The sequence below is a fragment of the Macadamia integrifolia genome, chromosome 14, assembly GCF_013358625.1.
Source record: "Macadamia integrifolia cultivar HAES 741 chromosome 14, SCU_Mint_v3, whole genome shotgun sequence".
Taxonomy (NCBI): Eukaryota; Viridiplantae; Streptophyta; class Magnoliopsida; order Proteales; family Proteaceae; genus Macadamia; species Macadamia integrifolia.
In genome coordinates, this window is record NC_056570.1 from 14,891,209 (window position 1) to 14,900,562 (window position 9,354).

Sequence of the window (9,354 nt, forward strand, 5' to 3'; positions counted from 1 at the left end):
AGACAATGTCTGTATATTTTGGGGGTAACTTGTGTAGGTCCCTCCCGATGTTCCTGACGCGTACTGATGTACGATTCCATTTATGTCTAGGACAGTGATGCACACGTGCCCCGAAGTCAGAATTGATTTGATTGATCGATGGCCTTACTTAAACCCTAAACCAAACAAAGATCAACAAGGTGAGGGATGGACTGTGTTTATTTTTAAAATGATTATTATCATTAAATTGCTCACATGTTTAGAATGGTATGTTTAATTGTAAATATTTAAATATGATTGTGATATGCTACATTGTCATTTTACGATTTTGATATGAGTTGTATAGAAATGTATGATGGGATCCAGTGTGGCCGAGGTGGTACCGATACAGTGATCTCCATGTGTTTAGATGCATGTGTGTGTGTGTGAGACAGAATCCGACATGGCTAAGGTGGTACTGGTGCAGTGATTGTCGTATTCATGTATTGATTATGTGCAATAGAGTTAGTTGTAGTTATGGGTTACACTTTGTGGCCAAGGTCTCGTTGGTATCGTGTACCTGGGACTACATTTGAAAATGGATATGCTTCGTGGTCGAGGACTTACCAGTGTTGTCTAGTCCATACTCAACTGTGATATGTATGCTATATTAGGTAAATGGTCTCTAGTTACACTTTGTGGCAAAGGTCTCTCTGGTATTGTGTACCCAAGATTATATTTGGAGATCAATTACACTTTGTGGTCGAGGTCTCTCGTATCGTGTAATCCATACTAACTGTATCATTATGAAGGCATACAGTATACATATGGTAGGTATCACTCCCTATGCTACACACCCTTGTCAACAAGGGTTAAGGTGTTGGATTATCCATTATGGTATGTTTGATGTGTCTTTCCGAAGTGCCACTCCCATGGTATGATGTGATTATTGCTGGAGGTGGGAATCTGTCCGGTATGGTTGATGTGTTACCGGTGCCGTGACTGCTAGGAGGGGGTTATCAGGGGTTTGCTAGGTGACCCATGGACACATATGGGGACCGATAGGCTTCTAATCATAGCTAGGGTTTGTATTGCTGCGTAGTCGATGTCATTTCTGAGATGAGGGATACAACCTAATGCACCGTAGTAGCACTTACCAGACTTAGTTTGTACTGTTAGGTGGATAATAAATAAATGAACTGCATCATGAGTATCATGGACTATGTGTTTAATTTCAACAATCATACATCATAAATTATTACTGCTATCGTCTTGCTTGGATGTGTTTGACCCCACCCCTCACTGAGCGAGTTGGAAAGCTCACCCCATGTATACACCCATTTTAGATGATAATGCAGGTACCATGGTGCCAATGGCTGGTGACCAAGTATCTTTTGAGTCAAAGTATGGTATGAGCTACTGGTGTATGCCAGAAGCAGAGGAGCATGATCAGGACTGTGCTTGTGATCACTGTGCTTATGCCGCACCGTGAGATTGTATGTCAACTTTTGATACTTTTGGATATAGTTGCGGATTGTATATTTTCTTGAGATTATATTATATGTCATGAATGAATGTAATAGAATAACTCAGTTATTGCTATTATATTACCATTAGATGTTTCCCCATTTTATTTATAATTCTGTTACTGTACTCTGATTTCACTGCTTATGTTGGTTTGTGCTATGAGATTGTGAAAATGTTAAGGTACTACTATTAGAGATCCTGGTAGGTTGTAAGATAAGTACGTGTCTTACTCACACTGCCAGTATTCTTAATGGTAAATTGGGTCTATTGGGAGTGGGGTGTGATAAATATGTTTCGTTCTAATTACTAAGTCTCAAGTGTGGGTATAAGTGCTACAAGAAACGTAAGTGGTATCTCCTCCCCAATATTTCAGGCTCCAGAGATTCACGCTAGTCGCAAGCAAAAGTCATCCAGACATGGAAAGAAGCTCGGTCCCCTAGCCAACCCTTAAATAGTAACCCTTGATAGTCATGGTCCCAGAAAACCTATTGGTCACCCATACTATTCGATAACCATGTATACAGTACGTCATACCATGTTGTGCCCTCCTGGATACAGTACATCGTACCCGAGCATAGTAGTCCCACAAGACCTACCACCGAGTGGGATTAGCCAATACCTCACCCCTATTGGCAAGGGGTTATAGCACTGAGATATGGAAGCAATCTATATGCATCCATATCAGCGAACAACAACCATACATCCACATCTCTGACCTATGGTCATAATCATAATACTGACCTCAGAGTTCACGGTACTGGAATCCTCCCCTTGGTCACACCGTGCCTTAGATTGTCAATACTATAATTACTACCATACACCACTCCACAATCCACATCCACAAAACCACGGACACATTAACCATGATATCCAAAATCCATATGTGCAATGATACGTATATACAAAATACATCCATAATATGGAAATAATCCAACACACATGTGCATTCGAAATCAAAATATATAAAACACTCACCGGTGCATGTCTGCAGAATCCTATATTCTACAAGGCTTGCTTGCTGAGCTCTATTGGTTATGGTAGTGCATATGGCCAAAAGGCCATTGCATCACACAACATGGTGAAGGTATGATGCGCCTCTAAGGTCCACTATTGCCTTTGATTATGTGAACCATAGCTCAGCTCACTCAATCCCAGTGTAATTCGGGGAATTAAAATTGGAAATGGATAAACTAAGAGAGCTAAGCTCTTACCTTTAACAATTCCACCCAAATTGGGGCTGGATTAATATAAATACAGTAGTATGTAAAATCCTAGCTCCAATTAAGCTCAATAGTAGGCTTTAGGGAAGAAAACATACAAGTCATTCCTAGTTTTCCAAACTAAAAGGGGCAATAATATTTCTGCATACCTTATGGTGGAATTCTTTGCATGCTTTGCCCCATCCCAACTCCAATTATAGAGAATTTCACTTGTATATCTAAAGCCCTATGAGTTAGGTTCCTAGGGATAGGTTAATAAAATTGGGTCTTTGAACCCATTCTAAAATTAAAGATTCAGTTACAGTGAACTACTTCATAGCTCAGGGACTCAATTCCATCCTAAATTCCATGTAAATACTACCCCTAGCTTGCTACCTTATTTATACTAGCAGAATTTACAAAGGATAGGAGGACAATACCACTCACCTAGCTACAAGGATAATAACACCACTCCTCACATGGGAACCCAGCTAACAGGAGCAAGAGTAGCACTCATGCAGTATTATTTGCAAGGCAGCATACACAGGGCAGCAACAACAGTGGGTGTAACTTTATAAGCAGGAGTATTAGTAGTAGCAACTACCATAGTGGTAGTAGTAGGGAAGCAGCTGCAGCATGGCAGCATGCATGCAACCCAACCAGCAGCCTCCCTCCTTCTTTTCCTCTTTTCTTCTTCTTCTACGTCTTTCCTCTTTCTTTCTTCCTTGCTATTCATCGAATGATTGTTCCCAAATGGTGAACAGTAGCTGAATCCAGTCTTATATAGGCCAGCCAAATGGAACTTAGGGTCTGTCTGGATGAACCCTAAATTAATTTACTATTTAAATTCTTATATCTCCATGTGGACCCCATTGTTGGCTAACCTGAAATATGGTGTACAGTCAGTAAAATGACCCCTATGCATGAGGTAAAAAGAGTAAGCTAAAGTGTAGGGATGTGGGCCCCACAGATCAATAATGTAAATTTTTCTGTAGACAACTTCATCAGCTGGTATCACTAGCTGGCCAATAGTCAGGTAGGTACCTGCCGATGACAGTAAATGTTGGTGAGATGGCCATCCGGCCTCATCACAGAACTTCAGTAACAGTCACTCCATTACGGAAGGAGTAATTTCAGGAGTGATTGTAGGGCGATTCTGCTGATCAAAACAAGATCCGTTGTTCAACAGGTCTTTTGACTCTATCTCTATAAAAAAGTAAATAGTAAAGTTGAAAAAAAAAACCATATGCATATGATCAATCAGTTGGAGCCCTAAATCCTGGAAACCCTTTATCTTCTTCATCTTTTTGTTCTTGAGAAACCCTACACTAGTATCAGAGCGAAGGTCGAGATCCAAAGCACTGCCAATAGCTAAAGCTTGGCAATCAGAGCCGATTGGAGACCAGTTACCCTCATTGAACTAATTATCTTGCATCTGAGGATCGAGTTACCTGCTGGTGGCTAAACTTGAAGTTTCTTCCTCTCACCCATCTTGATTAGAGCCGTGAGAGAGAGAAGCATTTCGCTGCTGTAGACCTTCTACAGAACATTACTTGAGTCGGGATAGTGAGAAGCAGTTCGCCGCTACCAGATCTTCTTCTGATGAAACCACCGATGGTTTTGTTTTGAAACTTTGCTTTAAGAAGAAATTTAAGTGCTTTACTTTGAACTGCAATTACTTTACAGAGAAGTACGACTGAGGTAAGTTCTTACATCTTAAATAATTGTTTTATATATATTTGTAACCCAACTTGTCATGTTACAATCCATCTGGCATAACCTGTTGATTGAAATATTTGAGAAATATTATTTTAATAGTGCATGACACGCTCCTTTGGTAGACCACAATAGTTTCTTCTTGGATAATTTTCTTGTTGCATACTATTGTGATAATAATTAGTGTTTTATATATATATATATATTATATATTTATTATATTTAAAGCAATTGTCATGATTTAGTCTCCTAAGAATGTCAGATGGTTAAAGTAAATCATAAATCTCACATGTTATATATGATTTATTTAATATCAACCTTTATGCAAAGTTTGATCACATGCTAGCCATTGCTTTTCAATAAATAAAAGAAAAGATTGTCTTCTTGTTACAATAGAGCTCATTTTTTTTTACCCATTTGATTGGTGATGTACAAATTTTTTATTCATAGATAACTCCAATATTTTTTTACTGCTTTATTTGATGCAATTTATTAGGTAAGTGTACTATTGTTCAAATTACTTTTCTGTCTCAAGTAACTATCTGTTAAAGGAATACGAGAGTATTCTCTTCTTGTTAATTTTTTTTTTTTTTGGTATACTTTGCCATCTATATTGAACCGAACCAATTGAAACCTTTATATAAAAATTGAAATTAGAACTAATTTAATACTTCATTACATATTGAATATCAATATTTATATTAATTACTTTGATTCATATGAAGCCATACAAAATCAGTTTTCTGATGTGAAAATAAGCATTGGATCTAATTAAACATAATAATAATAACAATAAGATAATAAAAATAAATATTGAGAGTATTAAACTCTAGTCCTCTCCTATTTTAAAGTCACTAAACCTGTATGTGAAAACTTATACATACATATATATATATATATGTAAAAGGGAGGGTAAACTTATTATTTCTTCATTCTTCCAGAATATCATTATGGCTGGAAAACCCTTGTCTCATGAAATCAACAACCTTGAGAGACTCAATGGGTCGAACTATGAAACCTAGAATATGAAAATCACACATGTGTTGCTATACGAGAAGATAGACCATGTTCTAAAACTAAGACCCATGGTTGGGGATGATGCTATCCTAGCAGAGATTAAAGCTGCAAAAAAATGGGCTAAAGATGACAAAAGAACTCGAAGTATGATCCTCTTGAAGATGGAAGACCATCTGATGAAGGTGTTTAATAAACACACAACTACCAAATCTGTAATGGAAGCTGTGAGGGCCAAGTATGATGTGAAAACTGAAACCCACACTCATCTACTGACTCACATATATAATAGTTGTAGAATGACTGAGGGTGAGGATGTCATGGATCATGTCAACAAAATGCTGGTTTTGGCTCAAGACTTGGCTGATGCTGGATCAGAAGTGTCAAATAACTACCAAGTATCCACTATCATTAATAGTTTGCCCCCTTCTTGGGCAATGTCACAAACTGCACTGAGATTCTTGGGGGACAATTTCATTATTGATAAGCTTCCCTAACAACTACAATACTATTAGCAATGCATGATGACAAAGTCCATGGGTGAATTACATATAACCCAGTCCAACCCAACTCCGCCAGAGATTGACCAAGTGGAATCATTGGCACATCAGCACCGATTTCATCCCAATGCCAACCAGCTTTGCCCCAACAATAACCAGAATAAGTTTAAAGGGAAAGGAAAAATGAAGTCTAGGAATTTTCAAAAGGTGCCACCTGGAGCATGTTATGAATGTGGAAAATTCGATCACTTTAGGGCTTCCTGCCCTAAGAAAAAGAACAAAGGAAATACTCCACATACACCACCACCAAACACTTAGCAGAAAGAGTTTATTGGCATAGTTGAGTGCAATTTATCTGGACAATAGTATAAGGGGTGGTGGATCGACTCAGGTGTGACACGTCACATTGCAAGGACCACAAGAGGACAACAAGAGATGAACACTCTTACACCTGGTGACCATAAGATCTTCATGGGCAACACCTCATATAGTGAAGCTCGAGGTGTTGTAGACTATGTGCTTGACCTTGGGAAAGCTAATTTTCATCTGAAGGATGTAATTTATGCCCCCGACATGCGTCAGAATTTGATTTTTGGACTAGCTCTTGTTAAGAAGGGCCTTGAAGTACGCTTCACTGGCACTGAGGTCACCATTGGAAATCATGGTTGATCTTTTGCTTCAAGACGATTTGTCCCTGAGCAGGACTTGTTCTTACTTTTCACAATTGAAAATGCAACCTCTAATATTATTAATGAAAATGCATCTGGATCATTAGTTTATATTGATTGTGCAAATGTTGTTGATTCGTATATGTGGCATATGAGACTAGGACACCCTGGAATTAAGAAAATGTAACAAATAATTAAATTGGGTTTAGTTCCTAAGTTGTCTAAAGTAGAATATGATGGATGTAAACATTGTCTCTCTGGTAAAATGACTAGGAAACCCTTTCCAGTGGGAGTGAGAGCAAATGAACTTCTTGGAGTGGTACACTCTGACATCTGTGGACCACTCAATGTGAGTACCTATAGTGGTAAAACTTATTTTATCACATTCATAGATGATCTATCCAAGTATGGATATATTTACTTGCTTAGTAGGAAATCTGAAGCATTTGAATGTTTTAGACGCTATAGAACTGAAGTATAAAATCAGTTGGAAAGAAATATTAAAGTACTAAGAACCGATCGTGGTGGAGAATATAACTCCAAAGAGTTTAAAAATTTTTATGAGGAACATGGAATCATTAAACAAAAGACAATGTCTTTCACACCACAACAGAACGGTGTGGCTAAAAGACGGAATAGAATACTACTTAATGTAGTGCGTTGCATGTTATCACATTTTTCTCTCTTTAAGGAATTTTGGGGAGAGGCCATTCTCATAGTAAATTATATCTTGAACAGAATTCCTACCAAATATGTTATGACTACTCCCTATGAAATGTGGACAGGTAGAAAACCAAACTTAGAAAATCTAAGGAACTAGGGATCAGTAGCCCATGTACTAATACCTAAGCCATATAAGAATAAGTTAGATTCTAGAATGATCAAATGCAAATTCATAGGATATCCTGAAGGATCAAAGGGATATAGGTTCTATCACCCTGAAAAAGGGGTAACTGAGAGTCGTGATGCAGAATTTCTTGAGAAACTAGAAGAGGAACCGCAACAGGAGGATGTAGAACCCTTGCATGTCATTGACGATAACTATGATTTTGACCCTCAAGAGGAACCAGGAATTTTTGATCAAGGAATCCAAGTTCTTAAAGATCAAGATGATCATCAGAGACATGACCCGGAACCTAGGGTAAGTGGGAGTAAAAGAACTAGAGCACCCTCAACTTATTTAGATGACTACTACCTTTATCTATCTGAGCCATCTTGTCATACAGTTGACACAGATGTGGAAGAAGTAGTTGATCCCGTAACCTATAATGAAGCAATGAAATCTTGAGAAGCAGATTAATGGTGGAATGCCATGAGGGAGGAAATTGATTCTATTACAAAGAATCAAGTATAGGAACTTTGTGACCTACCAAAGGATAGAAATGTTGTAGGTTGCAAATGGGTACTTAAGAAAAAGGATAAAGTGGATGGGTCTGTTGATAAATTTAAGGCCCGATTAGTAGCGAAAGAATATACACAAAAGGGAGGAATAGACTACCAGGAAACATATTCGTCGATAGAGAAATTTGTCTCTATTAGACTGATATTGGCACTTGTTGCATATTTAGGCTTAGAATTATTCCAGATGGATGTGAAAACTTCCTTTCTTAATGACGAGTTGAAAGAAAATATATATATGCGACAACCTGAAGGTTTTCAGGTTGTGGGATAGGAAGATAAAGTATGTAGACTTAAAAAGTCTCTGTACGGACTAAAACACTCCTCACATCAGTGGTACCTAGTATTCCATAAAACGTTCCTTAAGTTAGGATTTGTGGCAAACATGTTGGATAACTGTGTATATATTTTGAAGACTGGGAGTAGTTTTACTATTCTTTCCTTATATGTTGATGACATATTGTTGGCTGGAAATGACTTGGATATGCTAAATAGAACCAAGTATGAACTTAGTAACAGATTTGAAACGAAGGATATGGGAGAAGCATCCTATATTCTAGGAATTCAAATCATTAGAGATCGAACACAAAGTAGATTGTGTTTGAGTTAAGAAAAATACTTGAACTATGTGTTGAAAAGATTCGGGATGCAGAATTGCAATCCCTCTTCAACTCCAATAGTATTGGGAAGGACTTTATCAAAAAGCCAATGTCCTCAAGAAAGATAGGAAAAGTTGAATGTACCTTATGCTCAGGCAGTAGGTAGTTTGATATTTGCAATGTTGTGTACATGACCGGATTTGGCCTATCCAGTCGGTTCAGTAAGTAGATACCAAAGTAATCTTGGCTCTACCCATTGGGAAGCCATGAAAAGGATTATGAAATATATTAAAGGAACTAAACACTTAAAATTATGTTTTCAAGCAGAAAAGCTTGAGGTTATTGGATATTTCGATGCTGACTTTGGAGGTGACAGAGATGATTGTAAGTCCACCTATGGTCATATGCTCATATATGGAGGAGCAACAGTTTATTGGGGTAGCAAGAAACAAGGGTGTGTTGCTAGACACACATAGGAAGCTGAGTATATTGCTTGTAGTATGGCAAGTACTCATGCAATTTGGATAAGACGGTTTTTAAATGAGTTTGGGCTGGATCTTGTAGATGGACCAGTGGAAATATTCTGTGATAATCAAGCAGCAATATGCTTGATACATAGTGGTGCAAATAGCTCAAAGGGAAAACATATAGAAATACAGTACCACTATATTCGAGATATAATAGAAAGATGTGAAATTAAAGTAGCCTAGATACCTGCGAGCGATATGGTAGCCGATCCCCTCACAAAGGGAGTTCGTGCGGAAGCTTACATTAA